This window comes from Erythrolamprus reginae, chromosome 1 (assembly GCF_031021105.1).
Source record: "Erythrolamprus reginae isolate rEryReg1 chromosome 1, rEryReg1.hap1, whole genome shotgun sequence".
NCBI lineage: Eukaryota > Metazoa > Chordata > Lepidosauria > Squamata > Dipsadidae > Erythrolamprus > Erythrolamprus reginae.
In genome coordinates, this window is record NC_091950.1 from 174,848,829 (window position 1) to 174,865,893 (window position 17,065).

Sequence of the window (17,065 nt, forward strand, 5' to 3'; positions counted from 1 at the left end):
ACCAACAGGTTTCAGAGAAGCCCATAAAAGCTGTGATCTGCCAGCAGTCTGTATTACTTGATGCTGAGTGGGTTTTCCAGTTGAAGTCTGAGAAATTAAAGTCTCCAATTATTATTGTATTGTGTTTCCTACATATTTGCATAAATTGGTTTGTAGAAAGGCTGTCCATTGTTTCAGTTTGTAGTATACTTCTATTGTTGTGTCACACTTTTATTCTTTTATAATAAAAGAAATAATATATATTCATTCTAAGGGGTTTTCTTCTTTAGTTGGATGGAGCTCTGTAACAACATAGTGGTCTTTTATATATAGTGCAATCCCACCTCCTTTTTTGTGTGACCTAGTTTTCTTGAATAGTTTGTATCCTTTAATCTGTATGTTCCAGTCGTGTGTTTCATCCCACCAGATTTATGATATCCAACTACGTCGTGTTCACCTTCGTGCATTAGTATTTCCAGTTCACCTTGTTTGTTCCCCAGGCTTTGTGCATTTGCTTAAAGGCATTTGAGTTGTTTCTCTCTGATTTTGGGTAGATGTTTTGTGATTTCTGGTTAGTGTTTGAGTTTGTCATCTTCCCCATCCCTATTTAGTTCATTGTTTGATCCTGTAGTATAGTCACCTACCCCACTTGGTTTTAGTTTAAAGCCCTCCTGATGAGTTGGGCCAATCACTTTCCAAGGACATTCTTCCCAGTCTTAATGAGGTGTAGCCCATTCCTTGCTAAAAGCCCATCTTGGAGGTAGTATAATAGTAGTACTATTAGTTCTAACTAATAGACAATAAAGATGCTGAAGTGTTCCTGTGACTCGCCTCTGTATTTACACATGAATCTAACAAAAATATATAGATCTATTTCTTCAGGACTTTAAACCAAGAGTGTTTTGCATTTAAGACAAAGGTTATAACCATTTTCTCAGTAAGGGAGAGTACACTTTGCAATAGATACCACTCAAGAAAACCAGGGGAAACACAAGAAGAAGTGTGTTTTAGGGATGGTTGTTATATTTGCATAATATATTTTAATATCTTAACTTTATTTGTGTGCATGTGGATATGTATGTGCATGTATCAGTATACATCCTATACATTTTTTTATATATGTATGTGTATGATGGTGGGCACAGCAGCAAGGGAATTGTCCAAAAAGACAATTTCCAATGTTTCACCATCCAGATAGGTTTTTTGTAATCTGGTTTCATGACAATTCAACTTGAGCAGAGAATAGAAGGAGTTTAAAGTTTGGTGCAGAGACACCCAAAAGGTAATAATTTTATCAAAGGAGATTAAAATGTTATTCCACTTAAGTTTGGCCCCACAGCTTATAATGTAAATGAACGTCTTCCTATTCAGCATGAACCATCTGCTCACCAGTTCAGGAAAAGAGCCATCATTTGAATTTCCTTTCTGAAAGAGATGGTAATTATGATTTACAAAGCCAAGAACTGTTTAGGCATGTCGCTATGAATGTGTTGGTGGGCAGAGCAACTTGTCACAACAGTAAAATGAAAAGTTGAACCGATTATCTGGAAAAGGGATGTGTTTTCCTTCACGTGTTGTCTTGAAACAGAATGTAGACACCATCTGACAGGAATGCTTTCATTTATATAAAAGCGGGGTTGGACTTGATGATCTCAACTCAATCACATTGCAATTCCCCTATCGCCATAATGTACAGTCTTGTCAATGGAGATTTTCAATCATCCAGGTTATTGTTCTCCCAAAGGTGCTTTTCCAAAACCTGGACTTTCTTGGAGTTTTTCCTTTGAAAAATGCCCGGCTGGCAGCTTAAACCGCCGGCCGAAATTACCTCCGGGGCCCGGGAGACGCTGCCGGCAGCTCTTTTGAGCTCCGGACTTCCGGGTTACTCTGGAACCCGGAAGTTCGGCTTTTGGCAGCGCGCCAAGGTGGCGCGCTGCCTGCTGGGAGTTAGGGGAGGTCCTGGATCGCCCTATTTAAGGGCGATCTGGGCAGGACCTCCCCCTTGCTCTGGCTCACTCCTGAAGCGAACACCCGCCCACCCTCCGCTATCAACAGTGTGTCCTAAGGAGGTCGCCTCGGGGCTGAATAGGAATTTTTTGTGGCCTCCCCTTTAGAGACAGCGTTTTTTTCGCCTATTCCACACTGACGGTGCAGACTGTATTGGTTAGGGGGTGCGGCCCACTTAGATATCAGTATAGGCCTCCCTTTGGTCATTGGGGTTTGGCAGGTTAGGGGCGGAAATGGGCAATTAGAAGCGACTGCGCATGCTCCTTTGGGCATGGAACGCCTCTCTCCAGGAACTAGAAGTTGGAACAACGTCGGGGATTGGAGAGAGGATGTCCATGGGAATCACCGGATCCAATGTCCCACGAGGATTGGAGGGTGAACTCCTCCCACACGATGAAGGGGTGTGGCTTGGATCCAGGTGAAGGTGGTACCTTCACCTGGTTCAGCAAGGAGTTTTTGCCCAATGTTGCCAAGGAATTTTCTGGTAGGAATTTCCGCCCCATTAGTTTTGGCCTCTGCAGGTCCTTAGTTCGTTCTGAATTTAAATATTTAAATTGACGTATTCAAATTTATTTAAATTTATGTTAATTCAATAAATGACCCATATTTAATCCACAACATGTCTCAGTGTCGTTACTCGGCTTCCGGGGGTAATGTTTTGTTTCTCGTCTAAGAAACTGAAGAAGCTTCTTGGACGAGAAGCAAAATTCATGAAGAAGAATTTGAAATGAGAAAGTCCATGTGCTTGAACTGCATTTAGTTATAAATGTGCAATGAATAAACTACTATCACCTACACATGCACTCCTCTGCTTTTACAGGGAGTTGAGAACCATCTTCTTGTCACCCCAGAGGCTTTTGGCTTTTTGGAAATTATTGCTATCCTTTTTTCATGGGTCTTTCTGGTCATTTTATTTTATTGCCTTTCTTTTTTCTTCCCTAGTTCCCCCCCCCATATCCCCCCCATCTCTCTTTTCTTTATTCTTCCTCCTCCTCCATCATGAAAATCCATCTCCTTGTACCTATAGTCTTTATTAAGCTTCTCTATATTTTAGAGTTGGTTTTTTCTGTCCTCTTTCTCTCGCTTCCAGGTGTGATTGCTTTGGGGGCACACAATACTCTGGACAATAGTGTTTAATATTCAATGTCATTTAAAGGCAGCCTGGATAAGTATGCATCTGTCTAGTTATAAGTTTTGCAAACTGCCAGAACACCATCAGCCACCTCAGAAGGAGCAGTTCTAAGCGAATACGTCCTGATCTGTTTTCTCATTCTCATCCCACCCTATCTTTCTGTCACATATAAATGCACATAAAAATTAAGCTCCCTTTCCTGGTTTTTCTTCTTCCTACACTTTACTTCTTCCTTTCCCCAGTTTAGAATTTATTAGTAATATAGTATTATAGTAAATGGTGAGCCTGGTATGTGCTGAACTATTTGTAACCAAGTGTGGTTCAGTTGGGACTTCCTGAAAGTTTCAGCTACAGTTCCTCTTGAGCTTAAATCATCTTTAGAGGAAAGTTTTGACATGGCCAACTATGTAGTGCAGCAACTAACTTTCCTTAAATGGACTGTTTTTCTTCTGCCCCATTATAATATTGAAGAACTTTTTATTGTTCCCTAGGAAATAGCTGGGAATTATTTGGAATTTTGAACACAAAAAATAAAGCAAAAACATTCCATAGGGATATGGGATATGGAATATCCTTAAAATATACCTACATTTTAAAATGTCCATATTTTGTCAAGATCGTCATCATCATCTTAAATAATTTACATCAGATTTGTGCCCAACTGGTGATGAATCTTCAATTTCACATATACCAAACTAGCTGATGATCCGGTTCTGCCTGGTTATTTTTTTTTTCATCCTAATCACCCTGCCTCCCGCACATCTGTGCATGATCCCTTCTGATGTTCATTTCAAAAAATCCTTTCTTAATGAGCATCTAGAAGCCAAAAGGAACATACATGGAACATTTCAAATTTGTAGTATTTACAGTTCTGGAGATTTTGTGATTTCAGCATGAGTGGCTTTCATTTTTATATAGAGAGATTCAAACTGAAATAATTTTAAAGATGGGAGGAGTAGGATTTTTGTAAAAATGAATGCTGCAGACATATCTATAATCACCAAAGGATCAGAGCTAAGATTTGACAGCAATATTCAAAGGGGGTGGGGTCAACCAGATGCCTCCACAAATCCTGTAACCAAATTTTAGAGGCCCCGATCTTTTTTAAAAAATTGTTTCCCGGCTACATTCAAGAGATTCTGAATCTGAATATTCCATATAATCCCGATGACAACATGGTAATTATAGCTCCTATTAAAGCCATCACAACATTGGTCTTTCCAACATGTTGCCACAGATTTCATAAATCTCATTTGCCACGCATGAAGACCATACTATTCCTGGTTCGGAATCCGCTCCCAATCCATTTCACTTTAAGTGCATTTAATTAATGAAGAAATTTGACAGACATTTTAAATTCCTGGGGACTTAGTGATACAGTGAGGTGAAATATATGTGTATGTTTTAAAAATCCTCCTAAAATAGAACATTTGCAATGAAAGATATTAAGAGAACAAATCTTTGGCAGGAATGAGTTCAGCGGGTGTTATGGCAGTTAGTTCTTGCAGTACATATAACCCAATTAACTTGTCAGAAAGTGTAGCATCCTTTTGTCAGGCTGATTAACTTTCTTTCCCCACAGAGTGAAAAAGGAGAGGGAGGATCCTCATGCCTGATATGAAGAAATGGATCACGCCCAAGGATCTATTTGTTTGTCATTATCAGAGGTGTTATATTCTTCTCTGGTTCCCCAAAAGCTGGATATGCAGTCTTGTTTCACACTGATCACTTAGTAATCCCAAGGGCCAAATTCCCAAACACACAATTAAATCAAGACATGTTTGCCCTGACAGGTCAAAGCAACCATATCACCAATTACAGGTAGAAACTCTACTTTCAACAGCACGCTGAATGATTGTTCAAAGTTTCAATGGTGTTGACTGCTTTTTACACAATTGTTGCAGCATTCCTGCAGTCACATGAATTCAATGGCTTAGCAACTGGCTCCAATTTATGACCGTTGCGGTGTCCTAGAGTCTTGTGGCCACCTTTTATGACATTCTGACAAGCAAAATCAATGGGGAAGTTGAAGCGAGTTACTAACTTAACAACTGTGATTCACTTAATAACTTTGGCAAGAAAGATAATAAAATAGGGCAAAACTCATTTAACAATTGAGTCACTTAGAAAAATTTTGGGCTCAACTGTGATTGTGGTTGAGGATTATCTATATGACATAAATGCACTGCCAATTGTCAAACAATACGCAATTGTTTTTTTAAAGTGGTGATTTGGCAAGATTGCTTGGAAAACATATTGGTCAAATATGTTGTGAAAGCCAGTTTGGTGTGGTAGTTAAAAGTACCAGGATAACAACTGGGAGACTGTGAGTTCCAATCCTTCCTGAGGGAAGAAGACAACTCAGTGACTTTGAGCCAGTCACTCTCTCTCTCAACCCACCCACCCACCCCCAAAAAAAGCCATTTCCAAAAATCTTGCTTTAAAAAAATGCAGGTAGTAGTCCAGGAAGTTGGTAGGAGCCAAACATAATTCAAAGGTATCAATCAATCAATCAATCAATCAATCAATCAAATGTTATTAATGGCGCACTTAAAATATGGAGAATGGGTTGCCTTGGCTTCTCTTTCTTTACACTACACATATCCCTAGTGTTGGTTATGACCTATAAAGCCCTTCATGGCACCGGACCAGAATATCTCCTTCTGCAGCACAAATCCCAGCGACCGGTTAGGTCCCACAGAGTTGGCCTTCTCCGGGTCCCATCGACTAAACAATGTCGTCTGGCGGGACCCAGGGGAAGAGCCTTCTCTGTGGTGGCTCCGACCCTCTGGAACCAGCTCCCCCCAGAGATTAGGATTGCCCCCACCCTCCTTGCCTTTCGTAAACTCCTTAAAACCCACCTCTGCCATCAGGCATGGGGGAATTGAAACATCTCCCCCTTGCCCATATAGTTTTGGTCTATAATTGATTGTGTGCTTGTTTTTTATATATATTGGGGTTGCTTTTATGGACTTTTTAACTTAAAACTGTAAATTAAATTGCTAAATATTAGATATGTACTGTTTTTGCCATTGTTGTGAGCCACCCCGAGTCTGCAGAGAGGGGCGGCATATAAATCCAATAAATCTAATCGAATCGAATCTAAAGTAACAGTTTCCAAACAATCTCACATGATAAGCTATAGCCAAGAGATGAATGTAGGGAATAGAATTCCAAAAGTGAGGTTCCAATCTAGCCAATGCATAATTTCTTGAAATGGATAGCATTACTTCTGAGCTTTTACTGAGGTGCATAATGTCATTTGTATCAGTATTTGTAATGGAAGGAGCAATACTGATTGTTTTTTCCATTCTCACTTTTAAAAAAATCCTCAGAGATGAACTCCAATAGATCCAACACTGCAGTGAAACAACAATCATCTTTTAAAAGCCAAGTAGAAACTCATTAGAGACAAGGTCTTTGAGGCAAAGCAGCACTGAATATTTATGTGTCTCAGCAGGGAGCTTTTTCCACAGCCTGAGGGTATCAGCTGAGAAGGTCCTGCTCCTTTCCGCCCACATACAAGCTCCTAAGCAGACGTGCCTTTCAAGCAGTATCTTGTCCTGATATTTTCCAGCTATCATCTTTTTTATAAAAAAAACATATATGTCACTTTCCTGGTAACATCAAAGAGAGGCATTCAGTACTGGTTTCTTTTCATTCTCCTAGGGAGAATGGGTGTTAGCAGAAACATCCTCTCAAATGATGTTAGCAGAATATATATAATCTCAGTGCCAATCAGATATTTTACACGTTACCACGATGTAGATGAATGGGAATTTCAACATTCCCCCTTTTCTTTCTCCCATCCTTAAACTGTGTCTAACAAAATCAGTACTAGAAGCAGTTATTAAACATCCTTCAAATAAGACATAATTGAGTTTTGGAGCAAAAGATTAATTTCAACACTGTATGAACCAGGGAAGCCCCATAAAACTAAAATATGTGATTCTGAACAACAGGTTTCATTTTCAACTGTTTCATTTTTGTTTAGCTCAGGCCAATAACTTTGACAATAACTCTACTTTTGTTGCTTTTTATGCATTGTCAATGATATTTCACTCATCAGTAGTACAGTCAGCCTTCTTGTTTTTTTAACCATAGCCACATGATCTTACCACATGATCCTAGCCCACAGTTGAGGAAGCTAGAAATTATCTCTAGCTATTTCTGTTTTAAAGTAGTATTTTCCCTCTTCTTCCAATCCAGTTTTGACTAGGGGTATGATCTAGCACAATTTTTATGCTCTTTATACTCTATATACAGTGTACATAGCACACTCTTTATATAAATAACCTTTGCGATCACATTACAAACAACTGCGTTCTCTTTGCCAATGATGTAAAACTCTTCAACACTGTTACCCTCCAAAAAGACCTTGACTCTGTGTCAGAATGGTCAAACACCTGGCAACTCTAAATTTCAACCAACAAATGCTCCTCCTACACATTGTCAAAAAGAATCAGAATAACAAATACAAGCTGAATAAACAAGACCTTGCAGATGACACTCACTCTGTCAAAGATCTTGAACTACTCATATCAAATAATCAGTGCCAAAGCCCACTGCAACAACATCACCAAAAAGACTTCAAGAGTTGTTAACTTTTGAGCTGGGGTGACACAGTGGTTAGATTGCAGCACTACAGGCTACATCAGCTAACTGCTAGCTGTAGTTTAGCAGTTCAAATCTCACTACCGGCTCAAAGTTGACTCAGATTTCCATCCTTCCAAGGTGGGTAAAATGAGGATTGTTGGGGGCAATATGCTGATTCTGTAAACTGTTTAGAGAGGGCTCTAAAGCACTATGAAGTGGTATATAAGACTAAATGGTATTTTAGACTTTAGGCTTTAGATTTTTCTCCAGTAAGATCACACTACTAACCAGAGCATACAAAACATTCACCACGCCAATCCTTGAATACAGTTCATTTTTCTGGAACCCACACTGCGTATTGGACATAAATGCATTAGAAAGCGTCCAGAGATATTTTACTAGAAGAGCCCTCCACTCCTCTACTTGCAACAGAATACCTTATACAACCAAACCTGAAATACTGGGCTTGGAAAGCTTAGATCTATGTCACCTTCAGCACAACCTAAGCATAGCTCATAAAATTATCTGCTACAGCATCCTACCTGTCAATGTCTAACTTCAGGTTCAACTACAACAATACATGAGCACACAAGAGATACAAATTCAAAGTGAACCGCCCCAAACTTGACATAAAAAATACAACTTTAGCAATAGAGCGGTTAATGCCTGGAATACACTAACTGACTCTGTGGTTTCATCATCAAACTCCCAAAACTTTACTCTTAGTCTTAGACTGTCTATTGTTGACCTCACCCAGTTCCTAAGAGGTCAGTAAGAGGTGTGCATAAGCGCACCAGCGTGCCTACCATCCCTAACCAATTGTTCCCTCTTATGTATATATATGTGTCTTCGGAGAGGGGCGGCATACAAATCTAATAAAACTTATAAACATACAAATCTAATAAAACTTATATAAACAATGTTATATCTATGCATATTACAAATATATACTTGAGAAATAAATAAATAAACAAATAAATAAATAATAAAAAATCAAATAAACTTTGAGCACAGAGCTATCTCTTTATTAATTTTTCCATATGACTTGGCTCTATGTCCCTCCATTATGACAGTAAGTTCAACCAACAGGTTACAGAATAATAGGTAAAGCAGGAGAGAATGCCATAAGGCTATTCACAAGCCCTTCTCTATGCTTGAGGCCTATTAGTCAAGATATTTCTGAGTGTGTTCTAGCTTTCTTCTAAAAGAGCACTAAACTTACATTGAAAAACAGCAAAGCTGATGCAATGCAGATGTGGAAGAGGGGTGAAATGGGAGCTTTTCCAATCACTTGAAGAACCTTCTTTAATTTCTCCATGTTAAAACTTTAAGAAGACAGAGGCAGAGTTAAATTCAACAACCAAGACATTATATTTTTTAAAAACATACTTTTTGACAGTTTGTTTGTTTGCCTTTTAAGTCAGTAACCGAGTTGTCGAAGTGTGGAACTCATTACCGGACTTCATAGTATCATCCCCAAACCCCCAACACTTTACCCTTAGATTATCTACGGTTGACCTATCCAGATTCCTAAGAGGTCAGTAAGGGTGCACTAGAGTGCCTTCCGTCCCCTGTCCTATTGCTCTCCTATATCTCCTATACCTTTCTTCTATTTATTTATTTATTATTTATTATTTGGATTTGTATGCCGCCCCTCTCCGAAGACTATTCCTATATCTCTTCTTCTATTCTTTCATTGATATGTTCTATTACTATACCTTCTTTTCTATTCTTTCATAGATATATTTTACCATGAGTATCTCCTCTATAACCTTCATCATGTATTTTACTATGTGTGTATATAGATATATACCCACTAAAACCCTCATTGTGTATTGGACTAAATAAATAAATAAATAAATAAATAAATAAATAAATAAATAAATAAATAAATAAATAAATAAATAAATAAATAAATAAATAAATAAATAAATAAATAAATAAATAAATAAATAAATAAATAAATAAATAAATAAATAAATAAATAAATAAATAAATAAATAAATAAATAAATACTATAACTCTAAATTCCTTTGTTCGGCTAGAAAGTTTGTTCTCACCCAACCCTAAATTAATAGGTTGAATGCTGTACTCATATAGTATATAACTCTGATCTATTTCTGAACTTTAGATAACCCCCTCTCTTTTTTTGCCATTTACATAGTATAATCTTTTACTCAAGGCTTGGAAAGGATGAACTTCTAAGGCATCTTAATTACGGTATGTGCACTTGGGAGCTGCTTTCTCTGCTTGTTTAAATCCTGAGTGCAAAATCAACTACATTTTTCACACCCATCATGGATTTGGTCATCCAACAGGATTTGATGGTTAAAACCATCAAAAATCTGAAGATTGTGTAATAATCTCAGGGTAATATGAAATCAGTTTAGAGCATAATATTGAGATATCTTCTTTTTTCTTGCTATTTCACTAGGAATGTATCTTATAAGTGACATACTAACATGTGGCATTACTGTTACTACATGCTTTTCCTTCATCACGGAGCAGAACCCCTTTAAATTCTTGAAAATTAATAACATTTGTTTATGTAGTCTCTTACTGGCTATTTTCTATCATTTATTGGAGAAATTAAAAGCTATCCTAGAGCCCTGGTGATGCAGTGGTTAGAATGTAGTATTGCAGACTAGCTCACTGTTCACAGTCACGAGTTTGAGCCTGATCAGCTCAAGGTTGCCTTCCATCCTTCCAAGGTCGGGAAAATAAAGACCCAGATTGTTGCAGATAATATGCTGACTCTGTAAACCTCCCAGAGAGTGCTGTAAAGCATTATGAAGCAGTATATAAATACAAGTGTTATTGCTACTGCTGTCCCAAAAATAGATTGATCAAAAGCAATCTCACACTACTCACCAGAGCCTACAAAACTTTTGCCAGACCCATCCTTGAATACAGTTCATCTGTCTGGAATCCATACCACATCTCGGACATCAACACCCTTGAAAATGTCCAAAGATACTTCACCAGAAGAGCCCTCCACTCCTCCACTCAAAACAGAATACCCTACAAAAGCAGACTATCAATCCTTGGTTTTGAAAGGTTAGAACTACGATGCCTAAAACACAATCTAAGTATTTCCCACAAGATCATATGCTGCAACGTTCTACCTGTCAATGACTACTTCAGCTTCAATCGCAACAACACAAGAGCACGCAACAGATTCAAACTTAATATTAACCGCTCCAAACTTGACTGTAAAAAATATGACTTCAGCAACCGAGTTGTCGAAGCGTGGAACTCATTACCTGACTCAGTAGTGTCAACCCCTAACCCCCAACATTTTTCCCTTAGGCTATCCACAATTGACCTCTCCAGGTTCCTTAGAGGTCAGTAAGGGGCGTGCATAAGTGCACCAGTGTGCCTTCCGTCCCCTGTCCAATTGTCTCTCGTTATCTCATTTATCTTTTCTTCCTTTCAAATTTGTTCACCTATACTTTTATATCTATTCTTCTATTCATTTCTTTAGTTATATTACTACATATCTATTCTCTTCAATGTGTATTATGTATTGGACTAAATAAATAAATAAATAAATAAATAAATAAATAAATAAATAAATGAATGAATGAATGAATGAATGAATGAATGAATGAATGAATGAATGAATGAATGAATGAATGAATGAATGAACGAACGAACGAACGAACGAACGAACGAACGAACGAACGAACAAACAAACAAACAAACAAACAAACAAACAAACAAACAAACAAACAAATAAATAAATAAATAAAAATAAGTAGGCCCTCTTTCTGATGATACAACTAAGAGCTTCTAAGAACCTGAAAAAGCAGTTACTGACAGACAATCCTAATTAAAAGTTACTGAACAACATATATTCCAATCATGATATGTGGGTATAATTGCCCTTTTGCCTGGATGAAGCCTATCTAGATTCAGGAAAGTGTTTACATATATTGTATGACGCAGATAAGATTCATTAAAGGCTCTATTGATTGATGGGCATTGGGCAAGTATTATTTATTTATTATTAGAGTTGAAAGGGACCGTCAGGTCATCAAGTCCAACCCCCTGCCTGAGCAGGAAATCCTATAGCACCCCAGCCAAATGCCAGTCCAATCTCCTCTTGAAAATGTCCAGAGTTGGGGCGTTCACAACCTCCGCTGGCAGGCCATTCCACTGGTTGATCGCTCTGACCATCAGGAAGTTCTTCCTTATTTCCAGGTTGAATCTCCAATAAAGTACTTATTGGATCCTGCCAAGTTGTAGGAAGATAGCTGAAGGCATTTTGGATGCGGTCTATTTTATATTTGTCTTGCTGTAAGAAAAGGAAAAATAAAGTGTCTATATTTAATTGTAACAAAGATGTATGCTGTTTGATGGCAAATGCTAATGCTCAGCAACTTTTCACGATCTAAGTATTGCCCACAAAATCATATGCTGTAACGTCCTGCCTGTCAATGATTACTTCAGCTTCAACCGCAACAACACAAGAGAATGCAACAAATTCAAACTTAATATTAATCGCTCCAAGCTTGACTGTAAAAAATATGACTTTAGCAATTGAGTTGTCGAAGCGTGGAACTCATTACCTGACTCAGTAGTGTCAACCCTAACCCCCAACATTTCACCCTTAGACTATCCACGATTGACCTCTCCAGGTTCCTAAGAGGTCAGTAAGGGGCGTACATAAGTGCACTAGCCTGCCTTTCGTCCCCTGTCCAATTGTCTCTCCTTATCTCACATATCATATATATTTTCTTCCTTTCATATATCTTCTCCCCTACTTTTATATCTTTTCTTTATATATAATATTTCATGTCTATCCTCTTCAATATGTATTGTGTATTGGACAAAATAAATAAAATAAAATAAAATAAAATAAAATAAAATAAAATAAAATAAAATAAAATAAAATAAAATAAAATAAAATAAAATAAAATAAAATAAAATAAAATAAAATAAAATAAAATAAAATAAAATAAAATAAAATAAAATAAAATAAAATAAAATAAAATAAAATAAAATAAAATAAAATAAAATAAAATAAAATAAAATAAAATAAAATAAAATAAAATAAAATAAAATAAAATAAAATAAAATAAAATAAAATAAAATAAAATAAAATAAAATAAAATAAAATAAAATAAAATAAAATAAAATAAAATAAAATAAAATAAAATAAAATAAAATAAAATAAAATAAAATAAAATAAAATAAAATAAAATAAAATAAAATAAAATAAAATAAAATAAAATAAAATAAAATAAAATAAAATAAAATAAAATAAATAAAATAAAATAAAATAAAATAAAATAAAATAAAATAAAATAAAATAAAATAAAATAAAATATAAAATAAAATAAAAAAATAAAATAAAGCATTAAGATTAGAAATCTCCTCTTCTCTAATCCCTGTTTTCCATGATAAGAAGATATTCCTTTTCTCCAATACTTTCCATTTCCTGGTATGGCATAGAAAAAGCAAATTCCATCATTATATTTCTACTGGTTTGCCTGACACTTTTCCTTTCTTTTCCTTTTTTCCCCTCTCAAAGATAATTTCAGCCTTTATATACCACTCCAGAATGTCAAATGGTGCAGAAAGCATTATCATAATTTTTACTCAGTATGGGTTGCTTAATGTCACAGAGTCTTGACTTCATTTGCCCAGCTAGCTCAAAAAGTATATTCAAATAAAAAGTAAAGGTTTGGTTGTGTTGGCAGCATTATAGAAGAGGCTTGCCACTGCTTTCTTCCAAGTTATTTTTTTTAAAACAGTTCCCAATGGTATTTCCAGATGGCCCTCTCCTTCTTAGAAACCAGATCAATTCTACTTTAGCTCTCAAAAATCAGCCAAGGTTACTATCATCTCTTAAAAACCTTTCTTTAGCATTAATACATATTTGCAGCATCCCTGTGATCACATGACTATGATTTACAAAGGGTTTTTCAGAAAATTGATATTTGTTCTAGTTTTCTATGAAATTACCCTGTGATAAGCAATGAGTTTGTTTAACAACTATCAAGCCCACTTAACAACTGCTGTGCTCTACCACTGGTAACCACTACCCCAAACATGGTTGTAAAACCAGGTTCGTCATGTGGGTGACATACTGTACAACCTTCACAATTTACAGCCATAATGAGCAGACTCTATTATGCTTGCAAGTCAAGGACTATCTGTATTTTGAGATTGGTAAACAGAAAGAAAAGAGATATATTGGGTATAACAAGATGGTGATGTTTTAGGTATATCAAGCTGGCATTAGTGCATGGTTTGTAATGACTGAGCTATTTGCAACTCACTGGTCTCATTGTCCTTCAATTTATGCATGGATGGCTTGGTACAGTATCTATAACAGGGTGGGTTCCTCTCAGTTCAGACTGGTTCACCCAAAACAGTAGTGACCTTCTTGTGATGTCATGATGATGTCACCGGCCAAGTATAGTTGGTGCCGGTTCATGGGTGCCACCATCTTTTTTTTAAAAAAAATCTATTTTTTTTAATTATTATTTTTTCTTCTGAGCATGCACAGACACTGACTTTCCGGAAATGTGCATGAGGTCGTCATCTTGTTTTCAGCATTTTTTAAAAAGATTTTTTTCCTTCTGAGCATGCGCAGAAGCTGAATTTCCAGAACTGTTCATGCAGTCGCCATCTTGTTTTGGGCTTTTTTAAAAAAATCTTTTTTAAAATATGAGAAATTATTTCTTTCTCAAGGACACAGGTGTTTCATATCAATTTATTTTAGTTACTAAGCTGTTGTCACTTTTGCAAAGATTTATTTTACTATTTGTTTACAGGTTCTGCCTACTACTCTGTCGAAACCTGTCTTCCAATTTCTTGAAAGTTTTCTTCACTTCAAAAATGAATCTTCTGTTTTTCCTCACTCTTTGGATGCTTAAAAATTATTCTAGACTTTCTTTGATGGTGTTTTTGTGCTTATTTCCTACTCTAAAGTGTTTTTCTCTCTGCTCTGTTATGTATTCCTTTCACTGGCCAGCTTTCCTTCATTCCTCTGTTTCCTGGCCCACAAAAGAACCTTCTTTTTTATCATTTATTTTTATTGATTTTTATAATAACAATGTATCAGTAGAGCATTCACACAACACATAACAATGTGGTCAGTGCTCAAAGTGCCCACCACCAATCAACATTCATACCCCTCCACCAAAATGGGGGAATATTTTCTATATACCATTTTAACTCAAGAGCAATATATCTACATAGTGTATTTACATATTATAAAGTAATTCTATTTTTTTTCTTTATGCCCACAAAAGAACCTTCATAAGATAGCTAAAGCCAAATAGAAATATTTTTGCTTCAAAGTGAATACATTCTATAGCCTGAGCAGGCATAGAATCATTTTCAAACAATGTGTTTCAACCTATTCTCCAAAGCACCTGAAAGCAGGACAAGAAGCATTGGATGAAAACTAATAAAAAACAGAAGGAACCTAGAACTAAGAATACATTTCTTGACAGTGAAAACAATTAATCAGTTAACTAAACAATTAAACAATTAATTAATTAGTCACTGCTCACAGTCACTCATGCCCTTATCACCTCGAGGCTCAACTACTGTAACGTTCTCTACATGGGGCTACCTTTGAAAAGTGTTCAGAAACTCCAGATCATGCAGAATGCAGCTGCGAGAGCTATCATGGACTTTCCTAAATATGCCCATGTCACACCGACACTCCACAGTCTGCATTGGTTGCCAATCAGTTTCCGGTCACAATTGAAAGTGTTGGTTATGACCTATAAAGCCCTTCATGGCATCAGACCAGAATACCTCCGGGACCGCCTTCTGCCGCACGAATCCCAGCGACCAGTTAGGTCCCACAGAGTTGGCCTTCTATGGGTCCCGTTGACTAAACAATGCCGTTTGGCGGGACCCAGGGAAAGAGCCTTCTCTGTGGCGGCCCCAGCCCTCTGGAACCAACTCCCCCCAGATATCAGAGTTGCCGCCACCCTCCTTGCCTTTCGTAAGCTCATTAAAACCCACCTCTGTCGTCAGGCATGGGGGAATTGAGATATTCCCTTCCCCCTAGGCTTATAAATATTTATGCATGGTATGTCTGTATGTATGATTGGTTTCTTAAATTGGGGTTTCTTTTTAAAGTAACTTAAATATTAGATTTGTTTACATTGTTTGATTACTGTTGTTAGCCGCCCCGAGTCTGCGGAGAGGGGCGGCATACAAATAAATAAATAAATAAATAAATAAATAAATAAATAAATAAATAAATAAATAAATAAATAAATAAATAAATAAATAAATAAATAAATAAATAAATAAATAAATAAATAAATAAATAAATAAATAAATAAATAAATAAATAAATAAATAAATAAATAAATAAATAAATAAATAAATAAATAAATAAATAAATAAAATAATCAGTGGAACAACTTGCCTCCAGAAGTTATAAATGCTTCAACATTGTAAGTTTGTAAGACGCCCAAGGTCCCTTCCAACTCCATTATTCTACTTCTGGTTCTATTCTATATAGATAGGGGAGAATATAGAACTGTGTGGGAGCAGGTTCATAATGGGCAATGAAAACTGATTGTTAAATTTTTGGAATGTTGCAAGCTGACTGGGAACAGATCTGAGCCAAAACTGCTAGTATGATGATTAGCTACAAGGTGGCTAGCAGCATGGGTAACAACAGCAATGGAGCAATTGGGAAAAAAATATTTGGGGAGCTACAACCAGTTGTGAAACATTTACTGGCAAACCACTCGATGAATACATTCGTGCTGGCAATACACTTGGATAGTACTTGCTGGACCAGTGGCTGCTTGGCTGTTGCTGAAGCTTGAAACAAAATATTCGTATATATTCCATTATACCATATACGTCCCACCAAGCCATCTTTATCAGCCTTCGTAGAGCTATACAATAAAGTTGCAGAAGTCATGAAATGCCTGTTGGCTGAGTTTTTCATGAACTTTAATTATTGGCTTAACTGCACACAGTTTGCTTGTCGTCTGGCTGATATGATGAAATATTGGGTAATCACTGGAGTCAGGATTTACAACTTTCCCTTCTTTATTCCAAAAGCCCACGGGAAAAGGATCCCTTTGTGAAACTGCCCAAAGGCCTGGCATCTCTTTTGTAATACTTCCCTATCCTTTCTTTTTCAATGCTTTTCCCGTTAAGGCGCTTCTATTTCAGCCTCGGCTGCTACATTTGAATTCCCCTCATTAAGGACCACAGCTGCAGTCAATTAGCATAGCACAATGCTTACCAATACCCTTTTGCCAAGTTTCTCAAACATGAGTAACTTAATAATGATAGCCAAGCTTGACCAACTCACTTGGTACACAGCAATGAATTGCAATGAATGGTTTCCAAAGA